The following is a 21,033-nucleotide window of genomic DNA, read 5'->3' as shown; positions in this document are numbered from 1 at the left end:
TACAAAACAACCAGATAAAAAATATGATGATAAGGAAACGTAAAAAGAGATGTTGATAAAGTTTACAGAGCTGGTGGACTTCAGTCAACAACATCAACTATTTATTTAAATTTAGCCTCGACCACTAAAAGATCCCAAATGCATGACTGTGAGTGACGTATGGAACATGCTGAAAATATTACGCTTATACGCCAGTTTATAATCAATAATTATTCAATTTCGTCCTCGGTTTTGACGTACGTATAGGCCTACGGTATACGCGTATTTAAAAGTAAGTAATGGCGTATAAGTATAAGTAATGGCGTAACAAATCGCAACCTCTCAAATCGTAACTCGATGACTCTACAGGACATCGCCGATGATCGCCTTCGGATGTGATCAAGGATATTGCCCTATTGTACCAACATAAGAAAGTTGGACAATTGGTGGCCACTAAAACAATAGACCCCCAACCACTTGAACCTGACGTTCACATCAGGACCCAAGTGTTTCTCCGTATGGAACGACCGTTTTAATAAACACACTATAACTCTCAAATCGAGGTAGGTGAGGGGGGGGGGGGCATTTTCACTCAATACAGATATTGCCATAATGGTTCTCCACAAAGACCCCTGTTTTGCACCACAGAGCTCCTAATGACCCCTGAAAGCGCATCAAAAACTAGAGAAGATCAAAGGTGAAGAAGACCGTGCAAGGATTTTTTCCAAGACATTTTATACATGTGGTTATATTATGAATTGACACGCATCCAAAATCCTGGGCCTAAATAAATTGCAATTTTTTTTAATTGTTGATGTCAAGTTCATTATTGTCAAATTAACTGCTCTTTGATATAATATTATTTGATTAAATAAAACAAGTGTTCCAAGGTTCTGACCGTTATCATATTCTCTTGACTTAAACTGTCCTATATTTGAAACTGGACTATATTTAGAGTTGGCAAACCATGAAGCGTCCGTCCGTGACCCATATTGTTATCCGTACATCATGCAGTCAAAACAAAAACAGTGCGTGATGGGAGCAGATCCACCTGACATTTATAGAGACCGGTGATGAGCGCTTGAATTCTACGCAATGAAAGAAAATATACATACAATCAGCCGTCATTCGAAACTGGCTGCGAGGTGTTGCCAAATTGACACGCACTTTGCATCGCACATTTTAATACTGTGGTATTATAATGAGATTAATAGCGATTTAAAAAAAATAATTTGCTCTTTTTGCAAAGTCAGAGAAATTGTAGTCTGAGAGTGTCATTAGGTATGCCCAGCTATGCCCTTGTAATACAATTGTTCGAGTTTGTTTGAATGCAGGCAAACTCAAGTCTGTCTAGATGTCAAGTTAATTAAAAACTAATTAACTAAAATCGTTTTAATGGTCAAGGATGCTAGACAGATTAATAAACAATAATAGCATTGATGGCACGTATACGCGTAGGGTATGAAGATGACAACATAAATTAATTGACCATCAACGGGTATGCGGCGTAGGCTTGACGTGACGCTGAAAAAAGTTTTTACTTAACATGATATCAATCTGGAAAAAAAAGGGGGGTGGGCAAGTTTGATTTTGGTAGGGATGTACCGTTGTCTACCAAAAGTAAAAATTTTCAACCAAATTTAACCCAAATTGTCTTAGTTTTTACACCCCCCAATTTTGGTAAAATCTCAAGAATGTTGGCTAGATTGGGCTATTTTCCGAAAAGGAGAAAATTTTGTAAAAAAAAAAAAAAGAACCGTACCAAGATTGGCCTAGAAAAAGAGGTCACTGAAATACCAAAAGGCTGAAAATTACCCATGTTTGCGGCACGTCCCCGTTTGGTCAATTTTGTACTAAGTACCCCCCCCCCCACGCACACATTATAATAAACATGATAAAGGAAAGAAAGCGAGGGAGGAAGAGCAGAATCTTGAACACTAGAAAATCGGCTCGGAGAGCGCTTCCTTGTGTCAGATTGTCAGCGGATGGCGCTGTTTTACTTAGCAAGCAAGATGCAAAGCAGACGGTGACTATCATCATTTTCAATAATTGTTTATAAAGATTGACAAAGATTAGTTATGAATGCAAATTTGGTAATACAGATCTGGGTGTTTGGGAATCTACGGCAAATTGTTAAACAATGTATAATAACATGGACCTGCAATCAGCGAAAAAATTTTCACACTTCCTCAAAACAATTCAAATGCATGTCACACCAAAATATATTATCAAATATACAATGGAACACATTGATATAAGACGGCATGGCCTCCACCATGTAGCACATCCCCCGACCCCCATCTTTCAAATGTTGAAGAGTCTCTCGGACCGTTGACAACAAGGCTTTGTCCAATATTAAAATTTGGGAGCAGAGGGGGGTACTCTAGATCGGTAAACATGAGTAGAATTTGAAAGGACTCCTCTGGGGATAGACTAAATCCTACTCACTAACAAAACCTGGTTCGATTTATTACAAGCACATTGGTCATCAGGAACACAAGGGCTTAATGTTTAAAATTACCACTATAGTATTAATGACTTACTTTGCCCCTACTGTCATGAAAATATACTGCGCCAATAAAGTATCCTTACACTTGGAAAAATAATCACACTTTCCAAACTGAACAAATTTGTTTTTTTTAATAGATGCCCTATCTAATCCTGCACATTATGACACCACATTGAATCCAATGTGACTTCAAGAAGCAAAGTTACAAGCCTTTGATTAGACGAAGGTCCAGTTTTAAAAGTGACAAACTGGCCTATTCAAAACTCCACAGACTAGACATCTGGTTTGAGAGTGATGAATGGATAATTTATGCGTTTGGCTTTAATTAAGAACAAAAGGAACAAAAGAAAACTGAAACAAAAGAACTGACAAATAAAATGAAAGTTATGAAAAGTACAGAGAAGCAAAAACTGAAATAAAAACTGCTTTAAATAACGCTTCATTGAAGAAGCTGTGTTGTCTCTTTGTTTCGCTTGTTGGAATCATTTGCGCTGTGTTATAGGCCAGTTTGTCACTTTTAAAACTGTACCTTCGTCTATTCAGTGGCTTGTAACTTTACTTCTTGAGGTCACATAGGATTCAATGTGGTGTCATAACATACATAATGTGCAGGATTAGATAGTGCATCTGTTAAAAAACAAATTTACCCCAATATTGTTCAGTTTTGAAATGATGATTATTTTTCCAAGTGTAAGGATACTCTATTGGCGCAGTATTATGTTAAAATAGCCAGTAGGAAATGTTTATTATTCAATCAAAATCTTCTGAAAATGAACTTTTTGTAAAAACTTTTGCTTGAAAGCTAAAATTATGGAATGTGGATGACAGGAGGTTTAAGAACAAACTTTGAAGGACCTACAGGGCTAAACAATTACAGAGTCCTGATGTAAAATATGATACAAGTCATTTCACACTTTTTGTATCAAGGCCACCAATATCTGCTCTATGATGCTAGCTTTATATCAACTGTCTACTTTTAAGACTCCAATGTATATTTTTGAAACTATGAAAAATAGCTCATTTTCTTTCAATGTTCTCTTTACTTTGATGCGTTATATTTGCCTACATAATATCATATCGAGAAAAACGGATATATTGCTTTTTGCATGCTTGCATGTTTGTCAGCTGAAAAGATTTTGAGTAACTTGCAATCATATGGCTACATTTACAATACACTACTAATTTTAAAAGAAATACACACAACATGGCATCGAATTTACACTCAAAGAGCACAGTATCTTATCTTGACAATAATTTATTTCCAACGTAAGGTAGTAAGCACAAATAACATAAGACCTGCCAACTAGTAAATTATAAAGATTGTTGTGGATATGCATCTAAATGATTCTTCAGAAAGATAAGTTTTTTTTATATAAATCATCATTTTAATTGTTATTTTTAAGGACTTGTAGAGTTAAAGTTATCATGTTATGGCAAACTTGTCTAAAATCCCAGCAAACATAAAAACATTTTCAAAACGTTTATAAATGTTATAAATGTGTTATAAACATGCCTTAATAACATTTAAATGTTGGGTTAAAGGCCATAAAAACATCTTATATGAAAAACAATACAACATTTTAAAAATGTTGTCAAAATGTTATTGTAAAATATTCTTTGGTAAACATTTTTGCAAAATATTTTGTCAACACTTTATGTTAAAATGTTTGCAATCTAGTTTTCAAAAATATTATTAAAACGTTTTATAATCTTTATATCACCCGACAATAAAACATGTTCTGTAAAACGTTTTGTATTTGCTGGGATACTATAAAACTGCATGTTTTACTCTTGTGGAGCATAGTAATAAAAATATGAATTCTTGGTGTTTTTTTTAAACAACTGAATCAAAACACACTGAATCATAAATGCAGTTTGTCTCTTCTCAGTTTATAAAATGTAGACTTATTTTTACCATAATCAATCATTTTTTTTAAAGAGGAGTTCACAATTATATTACCCAACATGATCATGTAGACTGGTCAAAGTGCAAAAAGGCCCTATTTCCAATAGCTGCCTTATAGACATTTAAGAATTCTTCATTCTATTATACATATCTCAAAATACATGACATATGGCAGCTATTGAAGATGAGACCTTTTGGCATTAATCCCTTGACGTGCATATTCAATATCACAAGTGATGGTTTAAGCCCCCAGCATAAGCTGTTAATTACAAACACGTTATCTTCCTTTGAGAGGAAAGAGTTTACAAAATCACATTGATCATAGAGGCCGCGCATGTGACGTATCATCCCGTAAATATGGCGGACTACTCAAATGCATTCAACAAAAGCATGATTGCAATCTACCGTGACACTTCGTCTCACACACATAACCCTGCACTACGATCAAATAGGTTGATGACAACATTTGATTGAATGGACTGCACTCCGCCATAACTACGGTGAAGGACACCGACTCAAATCCTTTGTTTGGAGCCAATCGATAATTTCATGCAGGGCCTCTATTGTTAGAATGCAAGACATGCATAAGTGCCTACATGACTGTACTAGTATTTGATTATCACTTATGGTGGTCTTACATAATTTCAATGATAAATTTGATTAAACCAGTCGGTCTGAAAATAATAGTTTGTGTCAAACCCAATGTGTCCAGACATAGCCATATCAAAACATTTGGTATGTACACAACTTGGGCTCAACCTGAAAATGCAATGGTTGAGGCCGTATTTTGAACCATGAGTTAAAATGAGGATTTGGCAGCCAGGAAGCAATATTTTTTTCTGTTTTTCATAATTTAACATGAAATAAAGCAAAATTAACTGAAAAAAATGTCTTTAAAATTAATTGATTTTACCACATGCGTTACAAATATGATGAACGAAAAAAAAATATTGCGGCCAGGTTTGTTTTGCACAAGTTTAGCTGCCAGCTAAAAAGCGTATTATTTACAACTGGACTGTTGAATGTAGAATCATAAATGTATGATGCATACCTAGAATATACACACACCAATGACAAAACACGGTATTACCTTCATGTAAGCCTCCACTGAGTTAGCCTAGGAATTCATGACAGGGATTGCACAGCTTGTAGAATAAAGCTACAGAATCCCTCAATGAAGTCTTGCTAATTTGGTGTAGGCCTACATGAAGACAAAACCCAAAATGTTGAACTGTATAATGGGATTTATTTTAAAAACCATGTCATCAGATATGAGATGATTCCGTGCATAGCAAGTGTCCATGCATTATTGTGTTCATTGTACAGGATTATAATTGTACTGGATCTAATGTAATGTTGGACTGATGTAGAGTGATGATTTAGACATTTCTCTTGCTGGTCATCTGATTGGTAGATTCCACCCACCCCAGGTAGCTGAGCACTGCTCGATTCCAGCCAGTGTGCATGATATTGAGTGAGAATGTTGTTGAAGCCAAGTGAAAGCCTAGTGCACTTGAAGTGTCACCTGGAACAGAAGGGGAAACGGAAAATGTGAATGTCTTGCAAAGTTACAATATTTCAATACAATGGCATTTAATTTACAAATCTCCCAGTTGAATGTTGATACCTTACTCAACTTGCTTGGTTATATTAAACTTTTGATAAGTCCAGAACTAGCTTATCTTAACCCCCTGAGCACTACCTGCCGATCTAACATTGCCTCTGATTGGTCAATTACATGATGTCTTCATTTTAATCTCCAATGAATGGAGTTTTGCAAAAAATTCACTCCAATTTTTTTGTGTGTTGAAATTATTCTAACAATGTTGCTGGCTGGTCCAATCGACAATTAAAACTTCTTTTTGGCCAATCGGCACTCGGCAGGTAGTTCTCATGGGGCTAAATCAAGAGCAGACTCAAATATTTTATGGCTATAACAGGTTTTTTTTAAACATAAACCAAATTGATAATGAATAAAATAATACAAGCAACTATAAACTGGGTATTACCTATTGCAACACATTCATTACAAAGTTACAAACCATACATTGTATATCACATACATGTAAGCGTTTGCTGCTGTCAAATACATCAGAAATCAGAATTTTACATTTTGCAAAACATATTATTAGGTCCAATATGAGGTGGAAGTAAATTTTACGCTATCGCAAGGTTCACAGTTAGTGCCTTAAACCAGCTTTTGGAGAGTTTATTTTGCTGCAATACTTCTTGTTCTTTCACAGATTTGGAAAGTCTGTGGGCCTATAGACAAATGCCAGGAACATTTATAACCTGCCACCACGAAATGAGCATAAAGTCCCAAGTTGGTAGTTTCGAGACGTCCTGGCTGCTGCGTTGGTTAGTGTTCTTTGTTTCACACGCACCTGTTCAAGCCAATAGTATGTCTGTGTGTCCTTTTATTTGTGAATGGGGGCACAATGAGCCATTTATGAAGGACATACCACTGGCTTGTACAGGTGCAGAGTAAACAAATACCATCAACTCAGTGCCAGCTAGGATGTCTTATAACTACCAACTTGCAAATCTACACTCATTACATGGCAGCCGGTCACATAGCGGTTGATTTACCTTGTGTTACATATTGTGTTCTTCATTGTTCTGCTTTGTTTTTAGGATTGTTAACAGCTACAAAGTGATAAAGTACTACAAGGAGAAATAATGATACTCCTAACACATTGGCGAAGATTGCTAGTTGGACGTCACTGATCATTTTGGATCTGAGGAAATAAAAACATGCAAACTTAGAAATAAAAAAGGGGAAAAATAGACCTGAATTTGAGACCTGGTCAAAAAATTAGGAAATGATCTCCCCCAAAAAATCTTCCCAATAGGCACTAGATTAGAGCGTTCCAAATTGTATCCCATGAAGGGTCCGGAATCATTTGGACCCTTCCAAATTTTGAGCTCATGCTATCCTTGTTGAAACTGTTAAATTAGGCTCATACACATGTATGCATTTCAATACAGACACGATCAAGATCAGATCATGAGATACGAGTCTATTAATAATATGAGAGGATCAGGGATACGCATACATGTACGATTTGTTTAGTACCGGTACCGTACTGACGTACAACAAGTCATACCTAGAATATTTTCTCTATTTGAATTTTATTATTTAAATTATCCTTTCTAGGTATGACTGATTGATTGATTGTACCGGTACCGTAGGTCCGTAAAGTTTGCGTCAATTCCCGATGTCATGGTAAATGCGTCACGTACTGTACTTGTAGGCTCCGATTACCGATTACAATTACATAGACGAGTACACCCCGTCTTGCTCGAGAAGTCTAGCCAAGAATTTGCTCACCGATAGCTTCACATCTAGGCTAGAGACCTTTGCATTCAAAATCTAGTCAGATTCGCTGAAGCATGACACCGTGTAAAGCAATGTAGGTTCAGAAGTAAACCCACAGCCGATCACGACAGGCGATTGCATCAAAAATATTGCTAAAATTACACTTCAGCAAAATTTTAGACTGTCCAAAATAGGCAAATCTTGATCAAAAGATGCAGTTGTCGTGAGTTGACTCATCGAAATAACTTTCAAAATGCATTCAAATTAAATGCATTTTGAAAAATAATAGACTATGACATGAATACAAATTATCAATTTTCATATTAAAAATACAAAATATCTTGAATTTTTTTTTTTTTTTTTATTTTTAGGTCAACCATGAATGATCCTAGCATGAAGGTCTAGGTCCAGGGACACTCCAAAACCGGAAAAAAAAAAAAAAGTATAATCGCAGCCCCAGTTGTGAAAAATGTTCACCTAAAAAACCGGTGGGACTATACTCGGACCAATACGGTAATACAAAAAAAGGTTATCATTTGGATTTTGTCTTTAAAATTGCTTTTATTCATTGTAATCATATTAATACTAAAGGAAACATAGATTATTTATGAGAAAATAAACTTAAAACATTAAAATTGAATATTGTCAGCTTGTGATAAATAATTAAATAAACATTAACCGCACATTAGCGGCACGTAGTCAGTCCAGCATGCTTGCTTGTAAACAAATCAATCGGGACTTCCCCATCAAACAGCGATCGTTCGGAAAGCATGCAAAAAGTGCTCGATTTCCTGACGTTGCATTTACTAATATTGCAGAATTTACTTCAATTCTTAGCAGGTGGGTCAAAATTTTGGGGCTTTTATTATATAAAAGAATAAATTTTTTATATTTTTATCATCAATTAATGATAAAATTTCGAAGTTTTGTCAGCGTCCACATGCATGTGACATAGACGCAAAATACTTGATTAGCCATGTGAACTTGCGTCCAAATTTGTAAAATACGCGTCTGGACGCAATGACGTTCACTCACTCACGCATCACTACTACATGTAGGTATCCCAGGAAAACCTTAGTTAACACATTTGCTAGTCACCCAAATTCGCCGACAATGTCAATGCATATTTACATAGAGATTTAAAACAACTGGCCGAAGAAGGAAACCTACCTAAATATGTTTTCTATACTTCACTTGACCCAAAATATATGATTTTTTATGGTGATAAGACAATCGCACATGAAATTTTAGAGGGATTTTGATGGCAGTTCCATTAAAAAAGCTGCTATCATAATGAGACTAAGATCTAGAAACACCCCCGAAATGCCGTTTTGGGGAATTTTGCTAGCTGAATCTTTTTGATGAAAGTCAATCTTTGACAAGATGTAACTTTTCTACGGAAAGTGCTATGAAAAAAAGGTTTTCTGTATGGCTTTGTTTACTAAAGGGCTTTAATTTGATATATAAAATGATGCAGTTTGATGGCAAATTTGAATTCACCTCCTAGCCTAGCATACTAACCTCTACCGGTACTACATGAACTACGGGTAGTCCTGCCAGCAAGACTTCAGTCTTTATCATAAACATAATGGCATATACGGACCTGAAGTCTTGCAGCGGTATAGGGATGCACTGTACGTTTAAGAAATCCAAACTTCAAGCATCAAGAATATACCTTGTATTTGTCAGTTTTACCTCAGAGATGCTGTAGACCCTCTCTACACAGTGCAGAAACATCACAAGTAGAACATTTTGCTGCTTAATATGATAAATCTAAATCATGAAAATCAAGACATTTTGCAGAGCAATATTTTGACCACTTTTGCACTAAGTAAATTACTCCCATGAAGATTGCAGGTTTTGCCAACCCTGGGAATTTTGAACCCACCCAAAAGATGAGATCAATGTTGATCAATTACCTCAACTTTGGGAGTATAGACTAGTACAGTGGGATTAAAATCATCCAAGCACGCCCAAACCCTTGTACAATGGGATTAAAATCGTCAGTGCATGCCCAAACTGTCCTTGAGAGAGTTCCTCAGCTGCATTCTTAGAGCCCAAAATTAGCCCACATATTGTGATGTTTCTTATTTGTGGAAAAGATAATAATAGAGAGAACTGCAGGAGGGTGAATGTGCATTAGGAACAATGCCAAAAACTACGTCACGCTATTGTTCGACTTAAACTACATCATTCGCCATTTTGTAAATATTAACGCATGATCGTTGCTTTGAAGTTTCCACCGGATAGTCTGTGGATAGCGCAAGAGCATGCCTTGACCATGCGCAAAAAAATCATTGACAGGTGTCAATCATACAATATCTCATTAATATCATGAAGATGTTTAAGATTGATTCATAGATGTTTCAAAAATTACTGTCATATTGCATAGATTCACCAAAGAATGGTTTGAAGTACTAACCTTATTTAGTAATTTTAAAAAATCGGGAGAATTTTCAAAAATCAATGTTTTTACCTGTCGGTATTACAACTCGTGAAACACATTAGTGATGTGCCTGGGTGACCTAATGTACTAACCTTTAATAGACATGTCCACATTGCTTATTATAGAGGGCGACATTCAATCCAAAAAGTTGTGTCCACAGTAGCTCACAGTCAATGGCTTAACTGTGTAATCCCCATAGGGAAATACAAAAATGTGAAATTTGGACACCAGAAATAGTCAGGCTCATATCACACACTATAGGTGGCGCTATTCGTGCATAGGGAAGTGGAATGTGCCTGTACAGTCCAAAAATGGGTTTACTGTGGGGCTCAATGGAAAAAATTACTAAAAATTAATTTTGACAACCAAAACCTAAGTGATGTTGACTTATGTTGGTAATGGCATGATACTGGATTCATAAACTATCACATAGTGCAATCTATGTTCCACCAAGTTGACACTCAATTTAGCTCAAAAGCAATTTGTGTGTAAATCAAGACCATCCAAAACAGCTTTCTTACAGTAAAGAATAGGAGGTCATCTGGGGTCACATACAGTAGTGTACATTGTACATGTGCCTGCTGTCACAATTTCACACACAAAATTTTGGTCAATTTGGTGACACTATTTGTGTCTGTAACTTCAAAAGTATATATGCACTAGAAACATGATTGACCCCTTATTGTTTAGGTAATTTGATTCTCTTTCAAATGAAAGAACTTTCAGCTAAAAATATTGAAATTGACATTTTTTGAACATAGCCTACCTACCAGAAACTTGACGACGCAGTCTAAAAAGTGCTGGTACTTTATCCTTGATACAGAAGTCAGCATGCAGTGAAAGTTAGATTTCATAAAATAAAATCGCCTTTGTGTAAAATGGATCATCGTAGTAGGGGCGTTTATTCTTCCGTTAATCGCCCCCAAAGGGAGGGTATAATTTTACCCCTTTGGGGAAGAATTTTGCATTTTGAAAGAGAAAAAAGAGAGAGGGGAAAAACAGAAGAAAGTCAACAGGATTCAAGGAAAATTAAAAATAAAATTAACTAATTTGGGGGAAAATGTATAACTGGAACATGTATTATTATGTTTTATGGTATTTTTGGAATGAAATAGATGGTCACTGGCTGGCAGTGACTGCTCTACAGGGTGGGTGAATTCATCAAGTGTCATTTAGGGAAGAATTATAATGGGTACATAACATTAGCATGTTTATTATGTAGTGGTCCCTTGGCTTTTACCCATTCCCATCCCAAAAATAATTATTTGAGGGAAACCATGGACTTTATCATAAAACAGGGAAAAGTTGGGTCAGTAATTCTTCCCTGCCTGGGCAATAGTGACTAGCATGTAGTGGTCATACTATAGGTAATAATGCACAGTTTGCACACTAAGATTAAGGGAGCTCTGCTTTGCATATTTCATACAAAATCCGTTTTCTTTTTAGTTTGGACATCTGCCTATCTAGGGAAGCATTTGGGATTCTAAGGGAAGAAGAATCCCAAATGATTACAATTGATACTTTGAACCATTAGACCTTACATGCAATGGTTCAGTGTCCAGACTGTACCATCTAGGAAAGAATTTGATGTTTTTAGGGAAGACAGAATAGAACAACTCACAACACACCTATGTTCAGTCAGGGAAGGGAGGGAACAAGAAAATAAGGAAATGTACAATATATGGTCACGTGTCTTATGGTGGGACCCCAAAATACCTGGTGACGTTACATTTTTCCCTCCTCTTTCCGATTTAACTTGTTGTCACAGAGCTATTCTTGGTCTAATTGCATCAAGTTTGGGCTCATTATACAGCCTGATTATTCTAATTTTCAAATATGTTTCTCAATTTGGAATGTCAATTTGTTTAATTAGTGAAAAATACCAAAATGTTAACGAAGATAAACCTGGTGGATAAGCGGTGGAGGATAAGTGGTGGAGGAGTATGTGCATTCTCTATGGGAGACATGGCATCCTTTTGAATTTTAAATTATATCATTGCCAAATTGCGTGCTATACTTGCAAATCATACCTCAAATGAAAGCTTGATCATTCATTATTCATATTCAGCTATTAATTTTATCTAATCGTGTTAACAAATATTCACTTAGAACCGCAAGTCACAAGAACCTCAATTTTTCCCTATTCACTTACACACAAATGCCAAGATTTTCAGTCACGACATGCGTTTTGGCTTTCAATTGTTGTATCTTGAGAATTATACACCCTAAGATAGGAAAAGTATACATTTTTGGAAAGCTTTTTAGCCCAGGAATCCAAATATGCAGTTAAAATAAATGTAGGATACACTCTAAAGAAAATATCTTCAAAAATGTAATCAACATTTTGTGCGTGAAGTTACGTATATTTTCACACCCTGAATCACCACTTGGGTCAATCATAACATGGCAAAAGTATACATTTTATTTAAGCTCATAATGTTGCCTGCCACAAAATTAGATTACATTTGAGGTATTCCATATCAGTAGCAAATGCAATAAATTATGAATTTACTAGTAAAATTAATTTTTTTCATGATATCACCCTATATATTTTCTTACGCACCCTGTATACCAACTTCATTTATGCATAGTTGGATTCCTTGGAACATAAGCTTTCCAAAAATGTATAGTTTTGTTGATGTAAGATGTATAGTTTTAGAGATGTAACAATTTAAGTGAAAAGGAGGACAAATGATCAAAATCAGTGCTTGTAACACAAATGTGCCCCACCATATGACACATGACCATATGTAGATAGCACCCGGGGGAGGCACTCGAATATGAAAGTGACATACCTGTGCCCACCAGTGTATGAAACTATAGGCCTATAGGGTCAGTATCGGTGTGGAAATTTTCAGAAAAAAGGGGCTCATTCGGTGTTGGCAATGTAAAAAATGGAGTGATTTTGTATGGGAGCGCCTAAAATTTCACATCATTGACAATCAAAAAAAGCTTTTTACCCAATTTTACAGTACAACATAGACAAAACTCATTTATTTTGGTCAAAATGTGTGTAAAGTGTGCCAAAATTTCAATTTTGAGGACTAATTGTTCAAGAAAGGGGGTCATTCAGTGTAGGCTACTGAAAAAATGGGTGTAGGATTTGCCAAAAATAACGGGGTCTTTTCATGGGCTCATGACGTATGTCATTATATGGGAGTGCCCCCCGGAGATAGCAACCAACCTTAAATTTTCCCTTTTTGGTCCATTTTTTGGGTTTTCAGTTGGGGAAGAATCTGGGGACGGATGTGACACCGCGCGGTAGGGTGAGGGAATAATTTCAATTTTCTGGAAGAATAGACACCCCTGTCGTGGTAAAAAATGGTGCATTAAATGCTTTTTTGTACAGTAAGTCAGTGTAATGCATTGTCAATGCTGGCCACAGAAAATTGCAGTTTTTTAAAAACAGATATTTGCCCATAACTTCGCTAATTTTTGACCTACAGACATGGTTGACCCCTCATTTTTTAAGTTAAATAATCACCTTTTTAAACAAAATAATTTCAATGTGAAATATCCTACTTGAAAATTTTGTGAACATGCCTACCTTTAAGGTTTCCTCTATGAACTCTAACCCTCCTGCAATATGGCGCCTATTGTCTAGAGTTAAACTACATCTTCCGGTGAATACGTAATACTACGATGCCTATCCCTTTCGATCCCCGATACTGGAACTAAAACTACGGGAAGCCTGCCGTTTAATAAGTCAGTGTGTATTTTCCATAGACAGACAAAATGGCGTGAGCCAGTCCTTAGGTACGGTATCAGTATCGTAGGAATGGCGAGCGAGTCTATGTCATGCTGTACTACGATTTCATGAATCATGAAGATTTCATGATTAGAATCATGGATTTGTTTGATAAGCTTAAAATTAAAATCATTGTTCGTCTATTTTGAGTTATTTCCAGGGTTAAAATACTATCACTGTTGCAGTTTTGTTATTTACCACTAATCTAGAAAACATAATTTGTGAAAAACTTACGTTCAAGGTGCTTACAAAATACGAAAAAGCAGTATTTTTGTTAAGGAAACGTCATCAAAAGCAGAAGATGCAAGGTGGCAAGGTCAGAGGTCAATCAGGTTGTAACATTCTTTCCTCCAGTAAAGGCGGTAGCAAGCTGAAAAAAGAGGGCGCAAATACACCACTAAATCAGAGCAAGCAGGTACGGACGGTATAGGCTGTAATGAAGTTCACAAATTGTTATTGGGTCGGTAAGAATCTGAAGGCTGAGTACTAAGGGGCTGTGCAATAATTATGAGCCCTGGGGAGGGTAAAATTGGGGGGGGGGAGACATTTTTGGCGAGCTGAAAGGGGGGGGCAAGCAATTTTGGCCAGCCGAGAGGGGGGGCAAGCGATTTTGGCACACATTCATGGGGCGCCTTTTAAATAAAACGCTCTAAAAAGGCTTAGGAAACTAGTGCGGAAACGCTTTAATATGCAAATTTTCCTGCTCGCTGCGCTCGCAACATATATCTAGACCATTTAAGGTTTGAAAATTGGGATCCCAAAATTTGGCATGTGTAAGGGGGGGCAAAGATTTTTGGCGGGCCGAGAGGGGGGGGCAAGCGATTTTGGCAGGCCGAGAGGGGGGCAAGCGATTTTGGCGGGCCGTTTGAAATTTTACCCCCGGGGAAAAATAATTATTGCACAGCCCCTAATCTCTATAAAACTGTTTTTGCAGTAGGCCTTATACGTGGTTATGCCCGGGCTTGTGCACCACTGGCCCAGTGCTGCTGTAAACATACTGCAGTTACTGTCCGTTTTCCTATACACAATACACAGTGCTCTCACCATTGACGTGTGACCTCAACAAATGATGCATGTTGGGAGAATGGACACTTGCCTAGTTAACATCACTGTGTGAAAAATAACCAGCCAATATTTTATTTATTCTCCAAAACTTCTAGCAAATATATTTCTCTAACATGACCTAAAATTACAGCTAGGTTAGATGTTCAGAAATGGTCGCACTTTTGTAAAATATGAGTGAGGGCAAGGCATAGCTAGCCAACTCCCGTGTTAATTGAATGGAGATTTGACCGAAAATATTGGTATCGGACAGCTCACTTCTGAAGGATGCCACAAAAAAACGGTAAAAGCTACATTTAAATTATTCTAAATAGGTTCTAGAAAATAAAGTTTTGTAACATGTCCTAAATTTTTAGCTAATTTAGATGTTTGGAGAGGGTCGCACTTTTGTGTTTTAGGAAGGATATGTAAACGACAGATAACACCAAAAATATGAAGAAATTATTTCCAAACCGTTTTAAGACAACAATCATTATGTTGCTCATTTTGAAGAATGCTGGTTAACAAAAAGCAGGTCTTTGTCTCATTTCGTGAACAATGGTACACATACCATTGTTTCCTTTCGTTTCCTTTATAATCGGTTACCCAACTGAAGCTGTAAGACCAGCTTTATTGCGATGTCGCACATTGAAAACAGACACTTGTACACAACCAGAGAAGATCTGATTTAATCAGTTGAGCTGCTTCAATGAGTGTTATCTTGGTTTAATAGCTTTTAATGGGGTTTAAGTCCTGCAAAGGTCGAGATGAATTCTACTGTAGACATGACTGCATCATGACCTCCTCAGCATGCCTGTCCATTTAGGCCTAGGGCTATAGTACAGTAAAATGGGGTAACTTCGGTCAGCGGGCTGAGCGGGGTAACCTTAGTCAAATATATTTTTTCAAATGGTCATATTTTTGTACAGCAATATTGTTTTTAGTCATATTTGGTGTCAATTTGTTAAGAAATATTTTTGGAAGAAATAATAGTCGCTCATGTCCAATTTCCTCGAAATTGACGAAAAAAAATCGGGATTTTTGACCCGAAAAATTATAATTTTTTTAAATTTTTGTCAGAAGAATTAAAAATCGATAGGCCTATTTGTGAGCAAGGATGCGTGCTTGATTAATTTTGCAAGGTGTCAAATGTTACAAAAAACAACAACTTAGTCTTGCCCATATACAGCGAAGATCATTTTTTTAATATTTTTTTTTCTTCATGGAATGTAATAAAGTTTCCCCAAATGCGGGGTAACTCAACCCCTGGGCACCCTTTCAAAATTATTAAAAAATCTTTTTCAACTTCAAGGTGTAGAACGGAACCCTAATGTCATAAAGAAGAGATAATTGGAAATATAATTTGTTTTGTTTGGAAGCAGTGACCAAAGTTACCCCATTTTACGGTATATAGGCAGCCTAGCCTCAGCTTTTAAAATGAGTGCTTTCGGTTTCTAATATGATTTAACACGAATAATGCTCACTTAGGGACCGTTCACAAATACTTGTAAGGGGGGTGTCTGATGCAAAAAAATGCGTAATTTGTTCACCCCCCTTACAGACCTCGAAAATTTCAGGGTCATTTTTTTAAGCAACCAGGAGGGTCAAACATTTTCAGGCCCCCCCCCTTTTTTGCGTCAGGCCCCCTTACAAGTGTTTGTGAACGGTCCCTTACTTTCAAAAAATGCTTCTCCTCAAAGTCAACTGACTTTACAAAGTGCCATTCCGTGTTAAAGTTTTTCGGCTAAAAATTCTACAAAATTGCGATTTTCACCGAATTTTTGCCTAAATATAAAAGGATATGACTATTTTTACCTAAACAAGTAAAAAGTGAGTAGGGCTAGCTCTTGAAATAATTCAGTCACAAGAGTGAAATGAAAATCCTTTGGGCCTCACCCGCTCCCCCCCCCCCCCCCCGCCCTTCCTCTATGGTCATCTTTGATGGTCGGTCCTAACCCCAGGTAAGGTGTAAGGGTAAAAAATGTTACCACTAAAACATGTAAAAGGAGCGCAAAGGATGGATCTACGATTAGCTTAGGTCGTTTGGGCGTAAATGCTTGCGTTTTTAATTTTTAAAGATTAATATTAATATTAACTATGTGGGTGAAGGCGGAATGGGCATTTAGATCCACACATTTTGCAAATGCCATGCCAAAATACGAGTGATGACAGGAACAAACCATGATAGCAAACCAAGCCGAAAATCAGTTTTGCCTATACTTTTGTACATAGCAAGAATTTTCCAAATTTGCACGGGCGCCGTCACATTATGACGTCTTTCTCTTTCTCTTTCTCCCTTTGAAGTGCAGGCTTCATATAAACGAAGATAACTCGCACTACGGTGTACACACATACTGCAGTTACTGTCCGTTTTCCTATACATAATACACAGTGCTCTTTCCCATTGACGCGTGACCTCTACAAATAGCCTACGTTAAAAGTATGGGGATATGCCTAGTTAACGTCGCTGTGTGAAAAATAACCGGCCAATATTAAAAGTACTCTTCTAAAGTTCTAGAAAATATAGTTTTGTAACATGTCCTAAATTTTTAGCTAATTTAGATGTTTGGAAATATTCGCACTTTGGTGTTTTAGTTAATGTTATAGGTAATAGTACATTGCCTAGTTAACGTCGCTGTGTGAAAAATAACCGGCCAATATTAAAAGTACTCTTCTAAAATTCTAGACAATATAGTTTTGTAACATGTCCTAAATTTTTAGCTAATTTAGATGTTTGGAAATATTCGCACTTTGGTGTTTTAGTTAATGTTATAGGTAATAGTACATTGCCTAGTTAACGTCGCTGTTTGAAAAATAACCGGCCAATATTAAAAGTACTCTTCTAAAATTCCAGACAATATAGTTTTGTAACATGTCCTAAATTTTTAGCTAATTTAGATGTTTGGAAATATTCGCACTTTGGTGTTTTAGGAAGGATATGTAAACGACAGATAACACCAAAAAATATGAAGAAATTATTTCCAAACCGTGTTAAGTCTGCAAACCACCATGTTTCTCATTTTCAAGAACGCTGGTTAACAATAAGCACGTATTGTCTCATTTCGTAAACAAAGACCACACACAATTGTTCTCTAGCGCTCGCTTTATAATCGTTCACCCAACTGAAACTATAATCCCAGCGCATTGCTCCATTGTACGTGTAAAAGCAGAAACATATGATGTGTGTATTTAACCAGAGAAGATATGATTTAATCAGTTGAGCTGTTTTCAATGAGTTTCATCTTGGTTTCATAGCTTTTAATGGGCTTCAAGTCCTGCAAAGGTCGATTTGAATTCTACTGTAGACATGACTGCATCATGATGCGTCGTCTCAACAGAAACTTTGTTCTCGGTGCAAATATATACAAGGTGCAAGTAAAAACTGGAGATGAGGTGATGGAGCTACTTCAGCAGGAGGTCCCTCAGGGCGGCCTTGAAGGCGTCGAGGGATGTATACTCAGCTGGATCCACAGATAGATTGTTCCAGTCCCTGATATTGGTTTGGGGAAATGTCATAGCGACATTATGTGGGGAATGTTTTTTTTTCTTCAAATATCACCGGATAGAGGAGCCCCATAGTTATACATTAGTACCAAATATAACAGTATATGACGTTTATCAAAAGGTCCCAAAAGCTCCCGTACTGCAGTTTCCGTTTTCCTATACACAATACACAGTGCTCTTACCATTGACGCGTAACCTCTACAAATAGTGTATGATAGAAGTATGAGTAATTGCCTAGTTAACGTCGCTGTGTGAAAAATAAAAATTAAAAGGAAATGAAAATTAAAACAAAAACAAAAAAAACACGGATCTACCTGTGCACCTAAAATGGGCACAGCAATTTGTCTCAAATATGAATGAATTTTAAGAAATATACGGGATATGATGAACATTGACCTGACGCTATGATCATAGGATCAGCTAGGATCTATTAGTCGTTTTATATACAATGTATATACCGTATTGTCATAATACCAATATTTGTCATTATATATAAATGAGTAATATTTAGCAACGTAAATGTGCAGTTCATATGCACAAACGAATACTGATCTTTATGATATTCAGGTTCTTGTACATCGCATATAACATGTCACATAGGAGGTCATACGTGTTGACCTTCATCTATTGTATTTGTTCATCTGTGTATGGAGAGGATTAACGCCATTAAACGCCATTAAAACTCCATCAGTATTAGGGCGTAGTTCAGTGAACTCACCGCATTGCTATTCCAAGTACTTTGATAATACAGATAATATGTACTAATGGGTCGAGACGATTGCATTGAAAAACCTAATAAATTATTCATAACAGTTACGTAATCAATAGATAGTGCGGACACTTTTCATATGCAAACCACCAAAATTCGTGATCTTTAAGCGTTGGAAAAGAAACCGCGTGAATAGAGTGCCCTCTCAAGATATATCTTCTCTCTGGACGGACTAACAGTTCTTTTTGGACACCATTACCTCACGTCAGTTTACTATTAATAGAAGACCAGATGGTATTCGCTGTCTTAGTAGTGCACGTTTATAGTAACCATTGGTTAACTTACTGCTAAGAATTCATTTGAGATATTTCCAGATTACCGGTGTCGAATGCATTTTTTTTTTTTAATTCTAACATTTTGGAATTTGACATTTTCATGACGTTAAGGGCTGGGGTATGAACGTTTGGACAGTATTTATTTTGGGACAGTAGAGCACATCAGACATATCGAATTGCATTCTGAATATGAAGAATGTCATTCTGATATCAAATAATTTTGATTTTTTGAAATTCGCAATTTAATACACATTTTATGGCAAATCATTAAAAATTGATATTTTTCATATTTAACAGTACTTAAAGTAAACTTTATAAATCTGATGATTTATACTTAAAGTGTATGTAGGTGGGATGAAAAGCCGACGATCAATTGAAAATTGTGACCTTTCGTATTGAAGATATGGATTTTTTTCCCAAAACACCAAAAAAAATTAGGTCTTTTTGGGAAAAAATCCATATCTTCAATATGAAAGGTCAAAATTTTCAATTGACCGTCGGCTTTTCCCCTGCTACATACACTTTAAGAATATATCATTAGATTTATATAATTTACTTCGAGGACTGTTATATATCAAAAATTGAAAAATATCAAATTTTTTTAATTTGTCATAAAATTTTTATTATATTGTGATTTTAAAAAATGAAAATTATTTGATATCAGAAAGACATGCTTCGTATTCAGAATGCAATTGATAGGTCTGAGGTGCTCTCATGTCCCACAAAAAATACTGTCGAAACGCAATAAACGCTCATTTTGGATCCCTTAAAATGAGTGCAAAAAAGCCTAGTATTGGTTCAGTGGTTCTTGAGATACCTCTTGATATTTGAACAACTCTCGAAACTTTATAGACTTTCGATGCTGAGGCTATGTCTGACACACAGAACATTAACACAGCGCTCCTTTATCGATAAGGCCAAGAATGCAATGTATCCTTTATCGAGTTTAATAATGACAAAAAGAGAGACCAATGTTCAATTTGCCTGACCAAATGGAAAAGCCTTTGATTATGTTGATGAAAATGAAAAAGTATGATTAGGTGATTTTATTTTGGGGAGATGAAATTGAAACAGAAGAGGCTTAAATACATACCCACAATGCACTATGATTGGGAAATTTGATCAATATAACATAATTCTAAAGTCCCCATTAACACACGCACAAAATGGCAATTTTAAAAATTGTGCAAAAATCTATATTTTATTTTAATTGCCGTATCCAAAGTCTTTTAAAAGTGTTTCTTTGTTTATTTGCCATTAATGTACAGTAGTCTGTGGCATTCGGTAGCACATTATACGTCGTTCGTGCTACATGTATACCTTTTCCTTCTTGAGACAAAGTTTGACCTACGCAGGAATTATAAAAAGAAATTTGCTTGTTTTGAAAATGCTTTAAATCGTGATGAAAATTTGGTCCATATGCGGCTATTTTCTTCCACAATGTTTGATTAAAATATTCATAAAGTCTTATATCTGCTGCATTCCATTTTCGTATTTTGTCTTTCGTTGATTTCGATAGGGGCTGTGAGCGAGTTGC

The 21,033-nt window shown here is 36.2% G+C and overlaps 1 long non-coding RNA gene across 1 annotated transcript; it reads right to left on the bottom strand.

Moving 5' to 3' along the window:
- Positions 1–4,035: 4,035 nt before the first annotated feature.
- LOC140140064 (uncharacterized) lies at positions 4,036–14,332 on the bottom strand. Its single transcript, XR_011857208.1, has 3 exons — positions 14,142–14,332; positions 6,984–7,132; positions 4,036–5,919 (listed from the first exon to the last, which is right to left on the bottom strand). It is a non-coding gene; the product is annotated as an uncharacterized lncRNA (long non-coding RNA).
- Between the last annotated feature and the right edge of the window lie 6,701 nt (positions 14,333–21,033).

This window comes from Amphiura filiformis, chromosome 18, assembly GCF_039555335.1.
Source record: "Amphiura filiformis chromosome 18, Afil_fr2py, whole genome shotgun sequence".
Lineage (NCBI taxonomy): Eukaryota > Metazoa > Echinodermata > Ophiuroidea > Amphilepidida > Amphiuridae > Amphiura > Amphiura filiformis.
This window is presented reverse-complemented; position numbering and strand designations above follow the sequence as displayed.